The 24,749-nt window shown below is 44.9% G+C and overlaps 3 pseudogenes across 1 annotated transcript; all 3 read left to right on the top strand.

Annotated features, from left to right (window-relative positions):
- Positions 1-8,556: 8,556 nt before the first annotated feature.
- LOC147339966 (melanoma-associated antigen B17-like) lies at positions 8,557-9,587 on the top strand (annotated as a pseudogene).
- A 2,908-nt stretch (positions 9,588-12,495) lies between these two features.
- LOC147339967 (melanoma-associated antigen B5-like) lies at positions 12,496-13,790 on the top strand (annotated as a pseudogene). The gene has a single exon (XR_015158517.1). The product of XR_015158517.1 is annotated as a melanoma-associated antigen B5-like (transcript).
- Positions 13,791-23,092: 9,302 nt separating this feature from the next.
- On the top strand, positions 23,093-24,147 carry LOC147339968 (melanoma-associated antigen B17-like; annotated as a pseudogene).
- Positions 24,148-24,749: the final 602 nt, after the last annotated feature.

The following is a 24,749-nucleotide window of genomic DNA, read 5'->3' on the forward strand; positions in this document are numbered from 1 at the left end:
TTAAAAAATAATAGAGTAAGATAAATACATTCTTTTGTCTTTGCTACCATTGACTCTAAACACTGACTGTAAATGTACTTTTATTTAAACATTCCTTGATTTTCCAAAGAACAATGCAAAATAAATCAGATTTTTCCTTCATAGGCTGTTATTTGAGAGAGTGATTTTATATGTTAACATGTATCTTTCAAAATGTAAATGTCATACAAAGGAAACTAGGATTAATAACTTTTTAACTTTCCTTTCTTTACTGTAATTGTTTTTACTTTCCTAGTTAGTATGGGGGAGCAAAACATGCCATCCCAAAATGTCTCTTTTGATACAAAGATTATTCTAACTGAAAACAATCAAGGTCAAAAGATTCAGAAAGGAACCTAACCTTTGGCCTAACTGCCTGAAAAACTTGGACAAAGGTCCTGTTCCCTGAATAGAACTATGACCAGAGATAGCTGCAAAGATTATGGGCAAGGTGTGGTGGCGAAATCTTGGCAGGGCCTAGCCTAACTGCCTGAAAGAACTTGGACAAAGGTCCTGTTCCCTGAATAGAACTATGACCAGAGATAGCTGCAAAGATTATGGGCAAGGTGTGGTGGCGAAATCTTGGCAGGGCCTAGAGATGAGAGTCCACTCTGTGGCCTGGGGTCTCTGCCTGGCACAGAAAACATTTGTTTGCCAACATTCCCTTTTCCATCTCCCTGTGAACTGCCTTCCTATCCTTTCAAGTCCCAAAGACCTACCATTAAAATTTTCTTTTGTCTCTGGCTCTGGGCTTTGGCCATTTTGATGAGTTATTCAGTTTTCCTGGGTCTCTCTCATGTCTATGTGTTATTACACTTATTTTATCCTATTAATCTGTATCACATCAATTTAATTCTTCAACGACTCACAAAAACCTAGAAGGGCAGAGGGAAGTATCATCTTCCTCCATATTAGCTACATCTCACATATTTCTCTCTGTGTTCAAAATCCTTCTTAATGAGGTATTCAATAACAAACTAACAGCTATGAATGTCAGTAATCATTTAGCTCATATTGATATAATTACATATTTATTTATGCTTTTCTAATTTTTACTTATTTATTTACTGAGCATTACCCCGCTCAATAGAGCAAGAGCCAGGTTTCCTCATAGCCAGTCCCTCTCATCAGCAAGCTTCCACAAGCCTCTTAAACTCATTCTTTAGAGGGCAGACAGAAGAACTACAATGCCCTATCCTTTAGAACAAAAACCACAATCACACAAAGCTAACCTAAATGGTCACGTGGATCACACCTTTGTGTAACTCAAAAGCTACGGGCCAGGCTTTGCAGGGCCACCCAAGGTGGACAGGTCATGGTGGAGAATTCTAACAAAATGTGGTCCACTGGAGAGGAGAATAGGAAACCACTTCAGTATACATGCCTCGAGAACCCCATGAACATCATGAAAGGCAAAAAGATATACCAGGAGATCATACCAGGGGGAGATACCTGAGCCCCCCAGGTCAGTAGGTATCTAATATGCTATTGGGGAAGAGCCCAGAAATAGCTCCAGAAAGAATGAAGAGACTTGACCAAAGTCAAAACCATGCTTAGTTGTGGATGTCTGGTGGTTAACGTAAAGTCCAATGCTGTAAAGAACAGTACTATTTAGGAACCTTGAATGTTAGGTCCATGAATCAATGAAAAATGCTCAAGCAGGAGACGGCAAGAATGACTGTCAACATTTTAGAAATCAGACAACTAACATGGACAGGAATGGGTGAATTTAATTGATATTACCATTGTATCTGTGGGCAAAAATCCATTAGAAGAAATGGAGCAGTCTCACAGTCAAAAAAAGAGTGTGAACTGCAGGTACTGGGTGCAGTGTCCACAAGGACAGAATGATCTTGGTTCATTTCCAAGGCAAAGCATTCAGCATCACAGTAATCCAAGTCTATGCTCCAACCACTGCTGCCAAAGAAGCTAGAGTCCAGTGGTGCTATGAAGATGTACATCACAGCCTAGAACTAACATTCCCCAAAAATGTCCTTTTCATACTGGGGACAGGAATGGAAAAGTAGGAACTAAAGGAATAACTTGCAGCTGAAGATGGAGAAGCTCTACATAGTCTGCATATACATGAAATGGAGCTCACTCTGGCTCAGATCATAAGCTTCTTACTGCAAAATACAGACTTAAGTTGAAGAAAGTACAGAAAATCACTAGGCCATTCAGATATGACCTAAATCAAGTTCCTTATGATTATACAGTGGAGGTGAGGAATAGTTTCAAGGGATATGATCTGGTGGAAAGACTGCCTGAAACACTAAAGATGGAGGTTCAGAACAAGGTATAGGAAGTGGTAACCAAAACCATCCACAAGAAAAAGAAATGAAAAAGGCTAAATGGTTGTCTGAGGAGGCCTTACAAATACCTGAGAATGAAAGGAAGCAAAAGGCCAAGGAAAGATATACCAATCTGAATGCAGATTTCCAAAGAACAGCAAGGAGTAATAAGAAAACATTTTCAAGTGAACAATGCAAAGAAATAGAGGGGCAAAATAGAATGGGAAAGACTAGAGTTCTCTTCAAGAAAATTACAGATACCAAGGGAACATTTCATGCAAAGATGGGCACAATAAAGGACAGAAACTATAGGGACAGAACAGAAGCAAAAGATTTTAAGAAGAGATGGCAAGGATATACAGAATAACTGTTCAACAAAGGTCTTTATGACCCAGGTAACAGCAATGTTGTGATCACTCACTTAGAGCCAGACATCCAGCACTGTGAAGTCAAGTGGGCCTTAGGAAGCATTCCTAAGAACAAAGCTAGTGGAGGTGATGGAATTTCAGCTGAGCTATTTCAAACCCTAAATGATGATGTTGTTAAAGTACTGCACTGAATATGCCAGCAAATTTGGACCACTCAGCAGAGGACACAGGACTGGAAAAGGTAAGCTTTCATTCCAATCCCAAAGCAGTGCAATGCCAACGAATGTTCAAACTATCATATAATTGCACTCATTTCACATGCAAGCAAGGGAATGCTAAAAATCCTTCAAGCTATGCTTCAACAGTATCTGAAAAGAGAACTTCAAAATGTACAAGCTGGATTCAGAAAAGGCAGAGGACTCAGATATCAAATTGGTAATCTCCATTGGGTCATAGACAAAGCAAGCGAATTCCAGGAAAACTTCTACTTGTTTGACTATGCAAAAGCCTTTGCCTGTGTGCATCTCAGGAAACTGCAAAATTATTAAAGAGATGGGAATACCAGTCCACCTTACCTGCCTTCTGAGAAATTGGTATACAGGTCAAGAAGCAACAGTTAGAAGTGGACAAGGAACAACAGACAGGTTCAAAATTGGGACACGGGTACATTAAGATTGCATATTGTCACACTGATTATTTAAGTTATACGCACAGTACATCATGAAAATTCCCAGATGGATGAACACAAGCTGGAATCAAATTGCCGGGAGAAATACCAATACTTTCAGATATGCATATGATACCACCCTTATGACAGAAATTGAAGTGGAACTGAAGAGACTCTTGATGAGAGGGAAAGAAGACAATGAAAAAGATGGCTTAAAACTCAACATTCAAGAAACTAAGATCATGGCATCTGGTCCCAACACTTCATGGCAAGCAGATGAGAAAAAAGTAGAAACAAGGGAAGATTTAATTTTCTTCTTCAAAATTACTGTGGATGGTGGATGCAGCCATGACGGTGGTGGTGGTGGTTTAGTGACTAAGTCATGTCTGACTCTTGTGACCCCATGGGCTGTAGGCAACCAGGCTCCTCTGTCCATGAGATTCTATTGGCATGAATACTGAAGTGGGTTGCCATTTCCTTCTCCAGGGGATCTATCTGACCCAGGAATTGACCCCAGATCTCCTGCACTGCAGGCAGATTCTTTACCAACTGAGCTACGAGGGAAGCCCCAAATTAAAAGATGCCATGAAATTAAAAGATACTTTTTCCTTGCAAGAGAAGCTATGACAAACGTAGATCACATAAAAGAAAGCAGAGACATCACATTAGTAAAAGAGGTGTGTCTATCAAAGCTATGATTTTCCCAGGGGTCATGTGTGGATGTGAGCGCTGGAGCATAAAGAAGGCTGAGCACTGAAAAATAGATGCTGTTGAATTGTGGTGCTGGAGAAGACTCTTGAGAGTCCCCTGGACAGAAAAGAGATTAAACCAGTCATTTCTGAAGGGAATCAACGCTGAATATTCATGGGAATATTTGATGCTGAAGTTGAAGCTCGAAACTTTTGGATACCTGATGGGAAGAGCCGACTCATTGGTGAAGACCCTGATGTTGGGAAAGATTGAAGGGAAAAAGAAAAGGAGGCAGAAGAGGATGAGATGGTTGGATGGCATCACTGATTGGATGGACATGAGTCTGAGCCAACTCCAAGAGATCGTGAACAATAGGGAGCCTGGAGAGCTACAGATCATGGCGTCACAGTCAGAGATGACTGAGCAACTGAACAAAAGCAACAACACAGAACTGCAAAACAACAAAAGTAAAATATATTGTAAGCAATGGACAATAGACAATAACACGATATTGATATCAGTTGCTCAATTTTAACAAATGAACTTGTATCAGTTGAACCAATCCAAGATGTTGATAACAGAAGATGCTAAGTGGAGGAAGAGACTGGCTCTATAGGAACTCTGTACACTATCCACTAAATTTTCTGTAATCCTAAATCTATTCCTTAAAAAAATACGGAAGCTCACAAGACAAAATGTTCACCACTCATTATGAAAGAAATGCAAACCAAAGCTACAATGATGCATCACCTCACACTTGCCAGAAAGACTATCATAAAAAAATCTAGAAACAATAAGTGATGAAGTGTCATGGAGAAAAGAGAACCCTCTTGCACTTTGAGGGGGAATGTAAATTGATATAGCCAGTATGGAGAACAGTATGGAGAATCCTTTAAAAACTAGAAATAAAACTACCCAATGATTCAGCAATCCCACTACTGGGCATACACACTGAGAAAGCCGTGTGTGAAAAGATTCACGGACTGCACTGTTTATTGCAGCGCTATTTACAATAGCTAGGACATGGAAGCAACCACCTCAGCTTCCACTGAGAGATGAATAGATACAGAAGTTGTGGTAGATATATACAATGGAATATTACTCAACCATAAAAAGTAACAAATTTAAGTCAGTGGCAGTGAGGTGGATGCACCTAGAGTTTGTTTCATGGAGTGAAGTAAGTCAGAAAGAGAACAAAAAGTATTGTGCATTAACACATTTATATGGAATCTAGAAAATGGCACTGATGAACCTATTTGCAGGGTAGGGATAGAGACACATGTAGAGAGAAGATGTGGACACAGCAAGTGATAGAGAGAGATGGACAAACTGAGAGTGTCTATGACATATATGCACTATCATGTGTACAAGGGAGAGCTAGTGGGGAGGTGCTCTACAACAGAGGGAGCTCAGACTGCTGTTCCATGACAACCTGGAGGACTGAGATTGGGGTGGCCTGAGGGATGCTCATGGAGGGGGATATATGTACACTTAGAGCTGCTTCATACTGTTGTACAACAGAAACTAACACACTATAAAGCAATTCTCCTCCAATTAAAAATTTTCATAAATGCTCTACTAATTTAAAATGTAGAAACAATCTGGGCAAGAACACATAGCCAGTACAGAGTTATATACAACAATGCCAAATGAATAAGAGACAGGAACAATGAAGAGCAAAAGATAATGTAAGAATTTATCCTCGAATTAAAAATCTGAGGAAACACACACAGAAAGTATTCAAACATATAAATAACTTCAGCTATCTCATATAAAATAGATTACCATAGCAAAACCAAGAGTCTGGCCTGGAAGAATCAACAATTACTTAGATCATGTAATAGAAAATCCATCACAAATAAAAGCAACCATACCAAAAAAGTGTACCTACAAAGAAACCTCAGAACAATGTATAGGATCCACATAGTGGCAACAAGAAGAATTTCCTGACAGCCTTAGGAGAAAGAAGTCTCAAACAGAATAGTATGTTATGTGTATTCCTGAGGAGCACATATTGTAAGACTGTCAATGTTCCTTAACTCCTTTACAGATCTACTCCAGTCAGACCAGCTGAGACCACAATCAAACATGGGCTGCTGTTTCCTGTACCCAGAATAAACCATGGAAAACTTATACAAGGAATAAAGACAACTATTAACAGAAGCCAAAACACAAAACTAAATAGTGCCCGAGGCAAAATAAGTCTCTAATGAACTTGACCCTATGAGTGTCAAGGTGAGGGAGTCCTCAGAGACTGACAAGGGCTGTGCCGGCTACAAGGGAAGAAGACAACAGGATCAGCTGGAAAAGGCTTTAAAGTTCAGCTCTTGATTCTTCCACTGTGCCCTGGGGCCATGAATCGCTACAGCCTCACTAAAGGAATCTGAGGTAGCATCTCAGAGCTCCCATGCCAAGACCATGGGGAACCAGTTTGAGTTGGATGTGGCAGCATGGCCCAGAGGTCATGAAAAAACCAGCACAAACTTTGTTATTGGATGACAACTGGCCCTTTAAAGTGATCACCGTAATAGACTATCACGCAGGGACTAAAAGAGAAAACTTAGTACCCCAAAAATTGTACCAAAGGACAGAAATTCACCTCAGAACTTTTGAGCAATGCCCCTGCAGTCGACTAAGAGCCCATAGTGAGAACCGTCAGGCTAAGGAGCCCCTTCACTTACTCTGCTGGGATGGTGTGGGGCAAAGTTGGGGACAGAGGTGGATTCATACGAGAAAGGGACGGATTTCCAGGCCCTGCCAGCAGTCAATATGAAGATCCTGAGTGAGATGTGAGGGGTTCCACACCACAGAAGGCAGTCTCCCATCCTTCCCTCTCAGCTCATCTTACCTGCAGCAGCCATTTCCTGGAAGCCTCAGGCAGAAGGGTCCAGAGGAGATGTACCTGCACTTCTCAGCAGAAGCCTCGGGACTTGATGTCTTCGATGGGAGGCCTTGTCCTCAGATCAGCAGATGGGACGTAGCACACCACCTACAGGGGTCAAGGGAAGACATGGAGAGTGGACGGAGCATCACCCAGCCCAGAAGACGGGGCCTGAATGTGCCCTCACTGAAATTCTCAGCAGCTCCAGGAAGCCTGTTCGGCCAGGCCAGAAACAATTCCTGCTGGGTTGCGGACAGAAGCTAGAGCCTAGGAGGGAGGCCGGTAGACTCCACTCAGTACAGGGAAGGTCTCAGGATCCGCGACGATTCAAGGAAAGTGCACATACCAATTTTCCGGGAAGCTCCCCCGGAACCCCGCCCGCCCTGGCCCCGCATCTGCTGTCCGCCTGGAACACAGAAGTACATGACAGGAAGTGACAACCATGCACACACTCTGGGGCTTCGAAGCCATCTTTGAGAGCTGCTGCTGTCTTAGAGAACTGTCATGTAGGGAGCCCAGACGGACGACTCCCAGGTCTCATCAGGTGTCCAAGTGTGAGGTGACGTGAGTTACAAGTGTGGGACACATGTCCAGCATGACCAAGCCCTTCCCTCTGAAAAGAGGGGGCCGGACAACCCCCGGCCACCCTCCCACTACTCTCCCCTGGAAGATTCGGGCCTGCATCTCAAGCCCCAAGTCCATCCACTTCACACAGGTGGTCTACGAGAGGAAGGCTTCGGTCGCGGGCTGGTGGACTCCAGTTCTGCACAGTACAGGGCAAGCCCTGAGCCCTGTAGCTAAAGGAGGGACCATCGGGGGTGACTGAGGGTCTCCACCCCCCAGAACGGCGGCCACGCGAAACCCCCACCCCCCGCGACTTGGCCCCCGAGCATCCGGGTAGGATCTAGGTGGCTGTAACAGCTGCGGGTCACCCTCACTATGATATTGGATGCGGGACACTGAGGGAGGAGGGCACCTCGGTCTGAGGGGTTGGTAGCTGGTCAGTACAGGGAGGATGTCAGGGCTCAGGAGGAGCCAGGGTGAGGACCATCCTACCAGACACACGGACCAATCAGGACCCTCCCCTCTAGTCAGTGCTTCCTCCCGGCTAAACACGGGGAAGGGAGGCTGCGGTCTGTGTGGGGAGGTTAGAGCTTGTGTACGGAAGGGTGGGTCCTGGGACCTTTAGGTGGGAGGCTGAGCGCTCCCTTCTCTCCTTCTCCAGAGTCACAGGGAAGGTGGCAGCATCAGCTTCAGAGCAGAAGAGGGATTGGGGCAGGTGCTAGGGGGTCATTCCCCATTTTTCATCCTAACTCTGAATGTGAACTGAAAGGACATGCCTCCCCTGCGTGCCCCCACAGGCCCCCCTCTAACGCCCAGGCAGGGCTGTCTGGCTGTGCCCCAGGACTCACTCTCACTTCCTCCTCACGGGTCTCAGGGGACAGGCTGTCTAGGAGAACAGGAGACTTGTGGGTCCTAGAGCAGTGGACTCAAGGCCCCCCTACGAAGCGGACTTGGTTTAAACCAGGGACGACCCTCCCTGATGAAGGTGCTCACAACATTTCTTTGTCCTTCCTCAAGGCCACTCAAAGCCTACCTTCATAACTGCATGCTCGCCTGCCGTCCCTGACCTGTGTCATCATGCCTCGGAAGCACAGAAACAAGCATCATGCCCGTGGGAAATGCCACCAGGTCGAGGGTGACACTCAGGAGGCCCAGGCCAGTGCTGCTGCAGCCCCAGGAGAGGAGGGCCCATCCTCCCCCTCTTCTGCCCCTCAGGGTTCTCCCCCAAGCTCCCCTGCTGCTGGCGATCACCAGGAGCTTCAGGGAGCCATGGCCCCTAGCTCTCCTGTTGCAGAGGCTTCCTGGGCAGGATCTGAGGAAGGTGCCCAGGGCCCCGAGGAGGAAAGTGCAGATGCCGCCCGGGCAGCCCTGCTCACTCGGAGCATTCGCAAAGATCCTCTGATGAGGAAGGCCAGCATGGTGATGGATTTCCTGCTGGAGAGGTACACCAAGAAGGAGCCCATCACACAGAACAGCATGCTGAGGTCATCAGCAGGAAGTACAAGCAGCACTTCCCTGAGATCCTGAGCAGAGCCTCTGAGCGCGTGGAGCTGGTGTTTGGCCTGGAGCTGAAGGAAGTCGACTGCAGCAGGAACATCTACACCATCGTCAACAAGTTCAGTCTCAGGGTTGAGGAAGGTTCAAGTGATGAGGAGGAGCTGCCCAAGTCTGGTCTCCTCATGGCGCTCCTGGGCATCATCTTCATGAAGGGTAACCGTGCCACCAAGGAGGAGATCTGGGATTTCCTCAGTGTGTTGGGGATCCATGCTGGGAAGAAGCACTCCATCTTTGGGGAGCCCAGAAAGCTCATCACCAAAGATCTGGTGCAGAAGGGGTACTTAAACTACCGCCAGGTGCCCAATAGTGATCCTCCGGGCTACAAGTTCCTGTGGGGCCCGAGAGCTTATGCTGAGACCACTAAGATGAAGGTGTTGGAAGTTCTGGCCAAGATCCAGGATACGGTCCCGAGTTCCTTCCCAGACCTCTATGACGAGGCTCTGAGAGATCAGGTGGAGAGAGCAGGGCTGAGAGGCACGGCCAGGCCTCCAATAATGGCTGAAGCCAGTGCCCCTACCAGGGCCAAGTTCTGCAGCTCCTCCTGCATCTAGGGAAGGGTCAGGGGACTTTGTTCCCTTTGTATTGGAAGACAACAGTCCACCTCTTAAATAGCGCGGGGTAGTAGGGGTGGGGGGAACAAAACCCATATGTTCTTCACAGTTTTAAGTTGTATGGGAGTTTAGGTGCAGGTTTAACAAAATATACATGTTTTCCTTTTATCCATATGAATAATATCTAGTCAAAAATAGATGATTTAGGTAGGGAAGTAGAGGTTTTTTCTATTTTTAAATGTCACTACTCTTCATAAGGTTTATTTTGCTTCAGAATCTAGGTTCATTAATGTCATGGATATAATGTTTACTGCTGTTGGGATTAAGACTAGGAGTTCATTATTTGTAAAGAAGTTGAAAAGACTTCAATATTTTCCTTATGGTCCAGAACAACGTAACATAACATTGGAATAGAATTTTACTTGGAAATGTGTAAGAATCCTAGAGATAAGTATTTGGGATCACAAACCTTTCAGATTAAATGCTGGTTTATTCTTTGTCTTCTTATCTGTCCTCTTTCCTTTTAAAAGTTAACAACATGGATTTAGATTTGTTTAGCTTATTCAAACTGTATGACATTTAAATCATAATAAAGGAGAGTCTTTGCTCATTATTTGCTTTTCTCCCAAATTAATTGACCATCTTCTGTTTAGAAGGCTGTCTTATAGTACCGGGTTGGTAAGAAAATGAAGCCCAAGCCACTGCCCATGGAATTTTGAGTCTAGCAGCAGGGACCATATAAGGAAGGTGGTGAGCTAACTCTAAGGAATAAACAAATCATAAATTTAAATGGGGGAGGTGTGGAAGAGGAGGTTCCAGATGCGAGTAATCAAGTCCAAGTTACCTGATTAAGGTGGCATTGGGTCTTGGGAAAAGTCTAGTTCCTCGGTGGGAGGTCATTTTCAGTCCAGATGCATGATGGGCTAGATGAAGCTGTGGGAGTGATGCCAGACACTCATATGAAGGTTCTCAGAGGTGAGGCTGTAAACCTGGAGTATATCTAAACCATGTATTCACGATTGTTTGGGGATATCCGAAAACCATAGGGAATGGAAGGGGCCCTGTGCACTTGAGCCAGGGCAAGTGAACACTCAAAATACACATTGTGATCAAAAGCTGTCCAGAGAGTTTCTGAGAAATAGGGGTGATACCCATTGCAGCTAGATGCCAAGACATCACTGGACTGTCTCTCTTTTTCTGGGATGGGAGCACCAGAACTTGCTCTGGTAAACAGGCAGTTTAATTAGGTTATGTTTAGTGTAATTTGGCAAACTTTAAGGGAGGGCTCAATTTTTACTGTCAATGGGATTAAATTAGGGGTGGTTTGGACAAGCAAAAGCACCTGAGAGGGAAGTTGCTGGTCCTTGAGACAAATAAACTTGTCCTTGCATCCATGTGGAGAAGTTAACCCCAAACACCTATTAAAACAGGTGCTCAAATAGGGAAATACTGCTTAGTTTTACTTGCTTGGGAGCATTAGATTTGATGTGGATTTGATTATTGTTTGGACTTGCATATTCTCTAATATAGCCTGGAAATAAAATTTGTGATGGAAGTTTGTTACCAAGAAGCCTGAATCCTGATGTGGTCCCTGAAGGCACAGGTAGGAGTAGCCTCGTGTGGCATTCCCAGACTTTCCCTCTCTGGCATCACAGGGAGTGAGGACCTTAGTCTGAGAGAGCTCCCGTCCATAAACAGAGAAAGGAGCCCCACACTCTGCCAGGAGTCAAGCTTTGGACTTACGAAACCCCCTGACCTCAGAACTCTGAGGAAACCACACAGAACCCTGCCCTTCCTGGCATCCCTGGGATACCTGCTCATTGTTGACATGACATGCCCATTTCCTTCTATGAAGTCACAAGTGGGGTTGGGACATGGTCCAAGGGGTATAGACTAGGGCCAGCAGTGAGATTATTTCCAGGTTTTCCAGAAACCAACTGAATACCCTGAAGACGAAGGGAACCACACACACCATAACCATATGATTCTTCTCATCCTCTGCGCATCAGAAGACCAAGGACGGGTATGGACAGATGAGGAGAATCTTACTTTCTCCTAGGGGTCTCATGGAGATGCTTGCCCTACTATAAAAAAGTATAGTAGTAGATGGGGTGGACCTAAGGGGAAGGGAGGGTAGAATTTCAGGCCACAACAGAGGTCAAAGCAAGGACTGAGGGATCATCTACCAATGAAAGAAGTGATAATGAATCCTGCCCTGTTCCTTGTAGCCCTTGAAATACCAGGGCAGAGCTATCAAGCTGAAGTTCCACCAACATTTATTTATATCAGGTGTGTAGGAAGTGAACCCCTTAGTATGAAGGTGCAGATACTATTCTAAGAAAGGGGTGGGGACACCAGGCCCTATGGGGCACCAAAGGAAGCACTCTTAATTCATGTTGAGGACTCCAGAGGCCAGAACAGAAAACTTCCCACTGAGCACTCAGTACTGGGTGATATCTACTAACTGGGGTGATAAGCTGAGGACCTCTTCACTTCTCAGAAATCCCAGGGAAAACTGTGATGACAACAGGACAGCAGAGGGAATGGGTCTTATGACTGGCCACTAGTTGGGTGGTGGTCTTGAATGTGAAATAACAGATGCCTCTGTGTAGGAGACTACCAGCCCCTTCTGTCACCCTAGTGTGCCTGAGGCAGGGGTAGCAGGATGAAGCCTAAAGATCACTCTAATTTTCTTCAATATGTTTCCCAAAGGACAGCTGATTAGGAGAATAGGAACCCTGGGGGTTTTCAGAACAGTGCCCTCAAGAACACCACAAATGTAGCCTTCGTGATAACCAAGGTGGTATTTCACTGCTGCGGCTGCACACTCAACCTTCGTCTTCCTGTGGGCCCTTATCACCTGCCCTCCTACTCACACTTCTAATCATTGTCCCCCAGCTCAGGCATCATGCCTCGGCGTCAGAATCATAAGCTCTGCATCCGTGAGAAACGCCACCAGGCCCAATATGAGCCCCAGAGTCACAGGGGAGTTCAGCCCGCTGCAGTAATGGAAGAGCTTCCCTCTACCTCTTCTCTTTTAGAAGATAATTCACAGAGCTCCTCAGCTACTGGGTCAAATAGCACTTCCCAGGGGTCTTCGGAAGCCCCATCTACTACCAGCACTTTTTCAACTACTTCTGACACAACATCTGAGGAAGAAGATACCAGTCAAGATGAGGAAGATCCATGTTCCTCCGATGTCTCATCTTCTACTGAGAACACCTACAGTGATACTCTGAACAGCATGAGAAGTTTGTTGGAAGAGTTTCTTCTGTATAAGTGTAAAATGAAGCAGCCCATCATGAAGGAAGACATGCTGAAGATTATCCACTCAAGATACCACGACTGATTTGCTGAGATTCTCAAGAGAGCCTCTGAACACATCAAGGCTCTCTTTGCAGTTGGCTTGAAGGAAGTTGATTCAACCATCCACTCCTATGACCTTGTCAGCAAACTGAACCTGCCCAACAATGGGACACTGTGTGATGGTTGGGGCTTACCTAAGACCGGTCTCTTGATGACAGTTCTGGGTGTGATCTTCGTGAGGCGCAACTGTGCCGCTGAGGAAGACAGCTGGAAATTCTTGAATATGATGGGAGTATATGCTGGGAGAAAACACTTCATCTATGGAGAGCCCAGGAAGCTCATCACCAAAGACTTTGTGACGTTGAAGTACCTGGAGTACCGCCAGGTTGCCAACAGCAATCCTCCATGTTATGAGTTCCTGTGGGGCCCACGAGCCCATGCAGAAACCAGCAAAATGAAAGTCTTGGAGTTTTTGGCAAAAGTCAATGATACGGTCCCCAGTGCCTTCTCATCACAATATGAAGAAGCTTTGCGAGATGAGGAGGAGAGAGCTCGAGCCACAGTTCCAGCCAGGCCTGGCACCACTGTCACTTCCAGGCATGTTCCACGGCCACGTCCAGCAGCTTGTCCCTCCCCTACTGAACACCAAGTCTTTTAAAAAATCATCCAGATAAGAAAATTTGACATCAAAATAGGGACTTTTGTTAAAATGGGAAGCAATCCCACAATAATACTGCTGGGACAATGGAATGAAAAAATGAAAAAAATGTCAAAACATGATCAACTTTGATTGTTCTCCATCTTTTCTGTCTTCTGTTTTGCAAAATTAAATAATTTATACCTCAATATGCTTCTTGAAAAATGCAGGAGGTATTAAATCTTAACAAGTTAGACCTCTTACTGTCTTCATTTATTTTTTGAGCATCTGCTCTTTGAAAGGCTCTATGCTAGTTCTGGTGAGGCTAAGATCAAGACCTTCCCTATGCCCATACAACTTTAGAAACAAGGAGCTGCAATCACATAAGCAAGATCTTGAGATAGCCTTAAGAAATGACAGTAAAGTAAACGGACTATCCAGGAAGATATCTCTACCTAGGCTAACATACTGATTTGTTAGGCTTTCCACAACAAAACCCCACAGAATTTGTGGCTGAAACAACAGAAATTTATTTTCTCAGAGTTCTAGATGCTGCAAGTCCAAGATGAGGGCTGGTTTACACTGAGGCCTCTCCCCTTGGCTGCCAGGTGGCCACCCTCTTCACTTGGCATTCCTTTTGAATGCATATATCCCTGGTGCCTCCTTTTGTGTCTCAATTTCTTCTTATAGTCACATTGGCTTATGTCCATCCTAATGACCTCATTTAACTCAACCATCTCTTTAAAGACCTTATTTCTAACTACAGTTGCATTCTGAAGTACTCTGAGTTGTGGCTTCAATATGCATTTGTTGAGGGGACACAATTTGGCCCCTAACAGACAGAAATCTATGGTGTTTCTGCTCTTATCTCAATGCAGGAGATTCCAGTGCACAGACTGGTATTCTATGCCCATTGTCTCCAGGGAGTTTCTGAGATGTAAGGGTGAACTCCCTTGAGGTGTTTAGGGAAGGACATTCCTCCCTTTACCCCTTTTGAATTCTTGTGGTTAGACTACTAATAAACTTGACACAAGACAGGGTAACAGGAGAAAAAGAGACAAATTGCAATTCACGTGCACAAGAAGTGTCATAGAAACAGGACCTAAGTAGTGGGCAAAGCAGGCAGCTTCTTTATTTTGTAGATAACAAAACAATTTGTGAGTAATCGACAGGACAAATCAACTTAGGTTTTAGGTACTCAACTAGTAAGGAATCTAAACAGAATCTGTACCCAGGGTAGTAAATGAAAGACTTAACAAGGTTTGTGTATACAGGCTTCTCTGCTTGAACTGCCTATTTCTGGTTAGAAGGGTTTCCCTCTGCCTCCAGATGCAGGCAGTACATCCTTCATATGAGATGTATTTCCTGCTCTCAGGGAGGCAGAAATCGGGGGGTGGCGGCATGTCACTCCTCTGTTGGCTGTTTCTTAAGGAACTTGAATTCAAAATGATCAATACGCCACTGTGATATATTTGGGGGCAGAGTGCCCTAAGCCTTGACAGGTCCCTCCTCCGAAACTTGCCTGCAAGTTTCACATGGTAAAAGCTGACCTGGTCACTGTGGAGAGAGAGAATGGATTAGTGGAGTCCTCCATTTCATGGCAGCAGTTGCATCATTCTGAGAACAGGTCAGTTCATTTAAAGAGTGGTATCTCATTTCAATAGGTTGTGATGCAGGTGGGCTCCCAAAGCTAGGTCTCGGATGCAAGTGGTATCAGGTAGTTATTAATAAGAGGCATTTCTATGGAAACAAAAGAAAAGCAGACACTTATCATTGGAGCTGGTTATAAACCAGTTTCTGAGCTGAGGGGGTAGTCAGTCTAGTTTTCTAGGTGTCAGGATCGAAGCAACTATTGCCGTTTGAAATGTCTCTATCACAGTTAGCAATATCTCTGGGTGATCAGGTTAACTTTCTGAGTGGCTCATACAGCAACAGGCATGAAGTCTATTTGAACATAAGGTGTTGTGAAAATTTCTCTGATCTTTGCATCAAGTCATGTAGCTTCACGTTGCAGGACTTTAGGAAAATGGCAATGTTAGTTCTCAGTGATTCAAGTCAAAAGAATGGGAGAGTGAGCGGATCAAGATGGCAGAGTTGTATCACTTGGAGCTTACCGTCTCCCTCACAGACACATCAAAAGGATGGGAGAAATCGGGAATTTTAGTAAGAAAGTTGCAGCTAGATACGGGTGGACACTAGAAAAATTCGGGATCCAACCCAGTTTGCAAGTAAATAATAAAACTTCAAGGAAACGTAATACCACTAGGACCTAATACCCACACATGTATAGTACACTTTCTATTGAACCAATTTTTTCTGTCTATCATGTCCCTCATTTCTACCGAAGACAGGAAAACTAAGACCTAATTTGTTTGCAAAGGAAGTCTAAATTCAATAAACTCAGCCTGATTATTTATCTAACTACAGCAAGAATAACAATTTGCCAATCAGATCAGATCAGATCAGATTAGTCGCTCAGTCATGTCTGACTCTTTGCGACCCCATGAATCACAGCACACCAGGCCTCCCTGTCCATCACCAACTCTCGGAGTTCACTCAGACTCACATCCATCGAGTCAGTGATGCCATCCAGCCATCTCATCCTCTGTCATCCCCTTCTCCTCTTGCCCCCAATCCCTCCCAGCATCAGAGTCTTTTCCAATGAGTCAACTCTTCGCATGAGGTGGCCAAAGTACTGGAGTTTCAGCTTTAGCATCATTCCTTCCTAAGAAATTCCAGAGCTGATCTCTTTCAGAATGGACTGGTTGGATCTCCTTGCAGTCCAAGGGACTCTCAAGAGTCTTCTCCAACACCACAGTTCAAAGGCATCAATTCTTCGGCACTCAGCCTTCTTCACAGTCCAACTCTCACATCCATACATGACCACAGGAAAAACCATAGCCTTGACTAGACGAATTTGCCAATAGGCACTTTTAAATCTGCTTTGCTGGAATGGTTCATAAGGAGTCTCCAGAAGGAAATTTTAATAGCCTCTTGAGGCTATGAAGCCACAGCAAAGACTTGTTGTCAAACCTAGAGATCTGGATGAATGCCTTTCTTCCTGAAGTCCCCAAAACATCTTAAAGTTCCTGTGTCTGCCAGAAGTGATCTTCCTTACTCACCTGGTAAGGCTGATGGGAATTCTGTCAGCAAGGTCCCAGGCTGTTTTTCCAACGGGTTTTTATGGCTCCCTATGTTTAACCTTAGTTTACTCAAGTTATCTGGTCATATCCAAGTCTACCTGTGTCTGTCAGATATGACATTCCAGTCAAAGTCTCGGTAGTGTAATCAATGTTTCCACTTTTGTCCCCCTATAAGAACAGATTCTCACTGAACTTTTGAAAAATAACAATTTTCCTAAGAAAATAAGAACACTGAGAGTTTCTAATTTCTGGAGTGATAGGTAGGGAGAGAAGAATTAATGTTTCAATTCTAATGACAACGTACAATTTATCAAATTGCTGTGTTAAAAAATTCCCTTATATCTAGAAAATGAAAGATTTTTAAAAGACAGTAATCTTTCAAAAATTCATGAAAATTATCATCATATTTGTAATTCATTAAGCCCCATGTTCCTAATTCTTATGTTGCCAGAAGTCAGTTTTTTTATTGTTTCTGTCAATCCTCCCTCAAGTTTGTGGCTCATAGGGACAATGATAATTTCAAGAAGCCCTCAAGGTTTTGGTTAAAGCTCATATAATTTGCCCAGGGAAATGTGTGCCTGGATCACACTTGATAAACCAAGCAGAGAACATATTTTCTTACATTTTCTTTGCCACCGTAAGGGAATCAGCCTTGCAGCAAGGAAAGGCTTCAACTCATCCAGAAAATATAGGAATGACAAGAATGTTTTGATGACTCATCTGTTCTGTTCAGTCTGTCAGTCGTGTCTGACTCTTTGCAACCTCATGGACTGCAGCATGCCAGGCTTCCCTGTGCATCATCTATTCCCAGAGCTTGCTGAAACTCATGTCCATTGAGTAGGTGATGCCAGCCATTTCATCCTCTGCAGTCCCCTTCTCTTCCTGCCTTCAGTCTTTCCCAGCATCGGGATCTTTTCCAATGAGTCTGTTCTTCACATCAGGTCGCCAAAATACTGGAGCTTGAGCTTCAGCATCAGTCTTTCCAATGAATATTCAGGAGTGATGTGCTTTAGAATTGACTGGTTAGATCTCCTTGCAGTCCAAGGGGACTCTGATGAATTTTGCCCAGGAGGAACAAGATGGCAAGAAGAGTTGGTGGACGTTCTAGAAAACATCTTTCTCCATGGATACATCAGGAATACACCTTCAGACACAGAAGTGCATGCAGAATACCAGCTGAGTGGACAGGAGTACATGACCAGCAGAAAAGAATATATAGACCCACGCAAAATTCAAGGTCAAGCCCTGAGCCTTTAGAGTGAGTCCACTGGCTCCAAGATCCTAGACTACCAGAGAACTAACCCTAGGATATCAAATACTGAGAACTGACACAAAGTAAACCACAGGAATACAAGACCCAGCATCACCAAACCACTGATAGCACCCTCTGCAGGACACCTCATCTAAAGCACAAAGAAAACAAAAATACAAACCCGATTATCAGCAGACAGAAATACCACCTTAGTCAACATTGCCCATCAGAGGAAAAAGCAAACAAACAAACAAAAACACAGCACAAATCTCATTCTATAAGAAGCTTACACAAACCACTGGACCAACATTAGAGGGCATAAACAAAAAGGAAGAAAGAATTCAACCTTGAAGCCTGGGAAAAGGAGACCTCAAAAACGATAACTAAAATAATAATAATGAAAAAAGGAAAAGAAATACTACACAAATGAAGGAACAAACCAGAAACACAGAAGTCCAAATCAATGAAGAGGAAACAGGCAAACTACCTGAAAACGAATTCACTGCTAAAGAGAATGCAGTGATACTGATACATTCGAAACTGTCTGGCAAATACTTTTCAGCTAAATATAGTCTCATCATATGATATAGCAAATGAACGTTAAGGTATTTACTCAAAAGAGCCAAAACCTTAAGCCCATTAAAAACCTTCAACCAAATTTTAATAGCAGAATAAATCATAGCTGCCAAAAATCGAAATCACCAAAGATGACCTTCAGTACACGATTGGGCAAACAAAGTATGGTAAGCTACATGGAATGCTATTCAGTCCTGGAAGAAAACATTTCAAACCATAACACCTTATAGAGAAAATTCAATGTATATTGATTAGCAGAAGTAGCCAGTACAAAAAGCCTACATACTGTATGATTCCATCAATGTTACAGTCTGGAAAATGCAAATCTTTAGAAAGAGTAAAACATTCAGTAGTCATCAGGGATTCCAAGTGAGGTTTTGAGGGATGAACAGATGGAAAATGGGAGATCCATAGGGCATTCACATTCCTGTGCACGACACCGTGTTGGCTGAATTGATCCTATCATGCATCTGTAAAAACACTAAAGAACTGTAAAACACAAAAAGTGAAATGTATTGTAAACAATGGACAATAGTTAATAATAACATATTGACATTAGTTGATCAACTGTAAAAAAGAACTTGTATCCATTGAACCAATACAAGATGTTAATAATAGAAGATACCAAGTGGAGGAAGAGAGTGACTGTATGGGACCTCTCTATTCTATCTGCTGAATTTTCTCCAATCCTAAATCTGTTCTTTTAAAAAAGAAATACAGAGGGGCAACAAACTCATAACCACATGAAAAGAGGAGCTACATTGCTCATCATGAGAGAAATGCACATCAAAATTACAATGAGGTGTCACCTCATACAGGTCAGAATGGCCATCATAAAAATTGTACAAGCAGTAAATGCTGGGGAGAGTTTAGAGAAAAGGTGGGAATGGAAATTGATATAGCCACTATGGAGAATACTGAGGAGATTCCTTTAAAACTATAATTAAAACTACATATGACCCAGCAATAGAAATACTGGGCATATACACTGAGAAAGAATAATTGAAAAGACACCTATATCCAGTGTTCATTGCAGCACTGCTTACAATAGACAGGACGTGGAAGCAAAGCAGACTTCAACTGAGAGATGACTGGATAACGAAGTTGTGGTAGCCACATACAATGGAATATTAGCCATAAAAAGGAACTAATTTAAGTCATTTGTAGTGAGGTGGATGCACCTAGAGCCCGTTATACAGACTGAAGTAAGTTAGAAACAGAAAAGTAACATACATTAACGCATATACATGGAAAGTAGGAATGGTACTCACGAACTTATTTGAAGGGCAGGAATAGTGAAACAGATGTGGAGAATTGACTTGTGGACACAGCAAGGGAAGGCGTGTGTAGGACGAATTGAGAGTGTGCCACTGACAAATATCGAGTCCCATGTGTACAAAAGATAGCTGGTGGGAAATTGCTATATAGTACAGGGAGCTCAGCCTGGTGCTGTGTGACAGCCTAGAGCGGTGAGATGAGGGGGTGGGAGGAAGTCTCATTAGGCCGGAAGAATATGTATATGTAGCGCTGATTCATCTTGTTGTATAGCAGAAACAACACAACATTATACAGCAAGTATCTGTCGATTAAAACAGCTTTTTAAAAGTCTGCTAATTTAAAAACTAGAAAAAAATATGCATAAGAACACATAGTCAGTACAGAGTTACATGCTCCAATGCAAAATTAATAAAAGTGCAATAATGAAAAACAAAATATCACAGTAAGAATTTGATCCTTGAATTAAAATTCTTAGGAAACAGGCTCAGAAAACATTGCCACATATAACTAACTTCAGAAATCTGGCATAAAATGATCAACACAGCAAAATCAAGAGACTGTTCTGGAAGAATCGACAATACTCAAACCATGTAATAGAAAACACACCATAAATGAAAGCAACAATATGAAAAATGTAGTGACAAAGAAACCTTAGAAAATATATGCAGTCTATACGAAGGCAACAAGAATTTCCTGAGTGCCTTAGGAAAAAGAAATCTCAAACAGAACAGTATGTTATGTGTATTTCTGAGGGCATATTGTAAGACTGTCGATTTTCCTTAAATCCTTTACAGATTGAGTACCACATCCAGAGTAGCTGAGACCACAGTCACACGTGGGTGGCTGTTTCCTGTACCCAGAACAAACCATGGAAAACTTACACAAGGAATAAAGACAACTACTAACAAAAGCAAGAACACAAAACTAAATATTCCCTGAGGAACAATGCCTCCATTGAACTTGACCCTGTGAGTACCCAGGTGGGGGAGTACTCTGAGGCTGACACAGGTGTGCAGGTCACAAATGAAACAGACAACAGGATCAGCTGGAAAAGGCTTGAAACTGGAGCGGTTGATTCTTCCACTGGGCCGTGGGACTATTAATCTCTACTGGTTCACTGGAGAACCTGAGACAGCATCTCAGAGCCCCATGCCAGGAACATGGGGCACCAAACTTTGGGATGGACATGGCAGTATGGCCGAGAGGTCATGCAATAACCAGCACAAACTTTGATAGTGGATGACAACTGGCCCTTGTAAATGATGAGCTTAAAAGACTGTCACACATGGACTAAAAGAGAAAAGCTTGTATCACAATAATTGTACAAAAAGACCGAAATTCATCTCAGAACTTTCAAGCAATGCACCTGCAGTCAACTAAGAGCCCACAGTGAGAACTGTCAGGCTAAGGAGCCCCTTCACTTTCTCTGCTGGGATTGTGTGGAGCATGGTTGGGGACAGGGGTGGTTTTATACCAGAAAGGGAAGGGTTTCCAGGCTCCACCTGCAGTCAATATGAAGATCCTGAGTGAGATGTGAGGGGTTCCACACCACAGAAGGCATTCACCCATCCTTCCCTCTTGCTTATCTTACCTGCAGCAGCCAGTTCCAGGAAGCCTTAGGCAGAAGTGTCCAGATGAGATGCCGGTGCACTTCTCACCAGGCGTCTGTGGATTTGACATCTTCCAGGTGAGGTCTTGCCCTCAGGTCAGCAGACGGAATGTAATGCAGCATTACGGTCGGAGGAAGGCAGAGATAGAGGACAGAGAGGATCACTCAGCACACAAGGTGCCCCAGAGTGCCCTCACTGTCTGTCTCAGCAGGTCCAGGAAGGCTTTCCGGCTCGGGCTCCCAAATTCTTCCTGCTTGGTTTACTGAGAGAAGTGAGAGGTAAGGAGTGAGGCCAGTTGACTGAGATCAGCAGGTACATCCCAAACCCACTATGAGTCGAAGGTCCCATATCCCCCCACTTGCTGGAAACCCCCCACAACGCCGCCCACCCAGGCCCCGCCCCTGCCATCCTCCTGGAGCCCAGATGTGCATGATAGGAAGTGACGGCTCCCTATCCATGCCGGGGTGCAATGCCATCTTTGAGAGGGCTGCTATCATTGAGACCTGCTGTAGCTGTGACCAGAGGGAGGAGTCCGAGGTCCCATCAGGGGTCCAAGTCGGAGTTTACATGTGTTACCAGTGCACTGGATAGTTACAAAGATATGCCCTGTCACTCCCAACACCTTTTCCATCCGAAAAGAGGGGACTTCCCAGCCCCCCGGCAACCCCACACCTGCTCTACGCCAGGAAGCTCGTACCTGGCTCTTAGGTCCAATGTCCATCGGTTACGCACATGGGTTCTCAGGACATAACCTGGGTCCACGGGTGGTAGATCTGGGTGCCGGGTTGCTGGACCCTGGTTCTGTTCAGTAGAGGGAAGTCCGGGATTCTGCAGCATGAAAGAGGGACCCGTGGGGGACTGAGTGTCTCCACACCCACGATTGGCGGCCACGCCTAACCCCTTACCCACCGTGACTTGGCCAGAAAGCAACCGGTCAGCATCTGGGAAGTTCTGAAGGCTGAGGGGCTCCCTGACTGCGATTACTGACACGGGACACTCGGGGAAGAGGGGACCTCATTCCAAAGGGCTGGCAGCAGGTCAGCAGAGGGAGGATGTCAGGGCTTGGGGGGATTCAGGGTAATGATCATTCTCCGCATCACACGGCCAACTGAGGACCCTCCCCTGCGGCCAGAACTTCCTCCCAGCCAAACACGGGGATGGGGGCAGTGGTCTGTCAGGGGAGGTTGCAGTTTGGTTGTGAAGGGGCAGCCTCGAGATAGCAGAAGGGGGGGTCCCAGCTTCCTTCATCCGAGTTCTGAACATTCCCTCCTCTCATCGTCTGGAGTGACAGGGAAGGTGGCAATGTCAACTTCAAAGCAAGAGAGGGAACAGGTTGGATGGGTTTGGGGGCAGGGGGATATGAGGGAGACTTGCCCCGGTTTTCATCATGACTCTGAAATGTGAACTGAAAGGACCTGCCTCCCCTGCCAGCCCCCACAGGCTTTCCTCTAAAGCCCAGGCAGGTCTGTCTGACTGTGCCCCAGCGATCACTCTCACTTCCTACTCAGTCGTCTCAAGGGAGGGGCTCACCAGGAGAACACAAGACTTGTGGGTCCTAGAGCACTGGCCTCAGGGACCCCTCAGAGGCGGCTTTGGTTCAAGCCAGGGAGGAATCTCCTCACTGCAGTTGCTCACAACATCTTCTTGTCCTTCCTCTAGGTGCCCTCCTTGCCTGCCCCCCTGCCCGCATGCGCCTGTGATCCATAACCTGTGTCACCATGCCTCAGAGGCACAGGAAGAAGTACCATGCCCGTGTGAAATGCCACCAGGTCCAGGGGGACACTCAGTGTCCCCAGGAGGCCCAGACCAGTGCTGCTGCAGCCCCCAAAGAGAAGTGCCCCTCCTCCCCCTTGTCTGTCCCTCAGGGTTCTCCTCTGAGCTCCCCTGCTACTGGAGATCACCAGGAGTTTCAGGGAGCAATGGCCCCTAGCTCTCCTGATGCAGGGCCTTCCTGTGCAGGATCTGATGAAGGTGCCCAGGGCCCAGAGGAGGAAAATGCAGGTGCGTCCCAGGCAGCCCCTGCCACTCAGAGTCCTTGCATAGATCCTCTGACCAAGAAGGCCAGCATGCTGGTGGAGTTCCTCCTGGAGAAGTACACCAAGAAGGAGCCCATCTCGCAGCACACCCTGCTGAAGGTCGTTGGCACCAAGTATAGGCAGCACATCCCTGAGATCCTCAGGAGAGCCTCTAAGCACATGGAGCTGGTATTTGGCCTGGAGCTGACGGAAGTCGACCGTAGCAGGAATATCAACGCCCTCATCAACAACCTCAACCTCGGGGGCGATGAAGGTCTGAGTGATGAATGGGGTCTGCCCAAGTCTGGTTTCTTCATGGTGCCCCTGGGTACTATCTTCATGAAGGGTAACCATGCCACCAGGGAGGAGGTCTGGGAATTCCTCAGTGTGTTGGGGGTCTATACTGGGAGGAGGCACTGGATCTTTGGGGAGCCCAGAAGGCTCATCACCAAAGATCTGGTGCAGAAGAAGTACCTGAAGTACCGACAGGTGCCCAGTGGCGATGCTCCACACTACGAGTTCCTGTGGGGCCCGAAAGCTTGTTTGAAACCAATAAGATGAAGGTGTTGGAGGTACTGGCGAAGATCCATGATACCGTCCGGACTTCCTTCCCAGACCTCTATGACGAGGCTCTGAGAGATCAGGCAGAGAGAGCAGGGCTGAGAGGCGCGGCCAGGGCTCCAACAATGCCTGAAGCCAGTGCGCCTTCCAGGGCCAAGTCCTACAGCTCCTCCCACATCTAGGGAGGGAGGCCAAGACACTTTCTTACCTTTTGTTTTGAAACAGAGCTGTCAAGATCCTAAACATTAGAGAGTAGTAGGGTGGAGGGAACAAAACTTGTATGTTCTTTACTGTTTTATATAGTAAGGGAGTTTAAGTGCAACTCATTTTTAAAAATATATATCATTTTTGCTTTATCCATAGGAAAAGTATCTAGTGAAAATTGATTAGATTAAGGAGATGAGGGAGGAGTTCAGTATTTTCAAATGTTAATTACTTTTCATAAGTTTTCTTGTGCTTCAGAATACAAATGTATTAATCATATAAATCACATTGTTTGCAGATTTAAAGTTTCGAAAGCCACAGGTTGGGTATATGTAAAACACATTGAACGTATTGAATATGTTGTTCACCATCTAAACAAGGTAAGATGACACTGGAACAGAATTTTCTCAAAGAGTAGTCAAGCTCCTAGATAGTGCAAGTTAGTAGGGGTCGAGCAAACCAAGTTTAGATCTCTGTTTTCTCCTGATTTAAACTAGTAACTTCTGCATATTATCTATTTCATTTTTATCAAATATTTTTACTTCTACCAGATTTCTTTTCTTCAGAATACTGATTTGGT

Source organism: Bos grunniens, chromosome X, assembly GCF_055505025.1.
Source record: "Bos grunniens cultivar Pamir isolate PY7600 chromosome X, Bosgru_T2T1.0, whole genome shotgun sequence".
NCBI classification, from domain to species: Eukaryota; Metazoa; Chordata; class Mammalia; order Artiodactyla; family Bovidae; genus Bos; species Bos grunniens.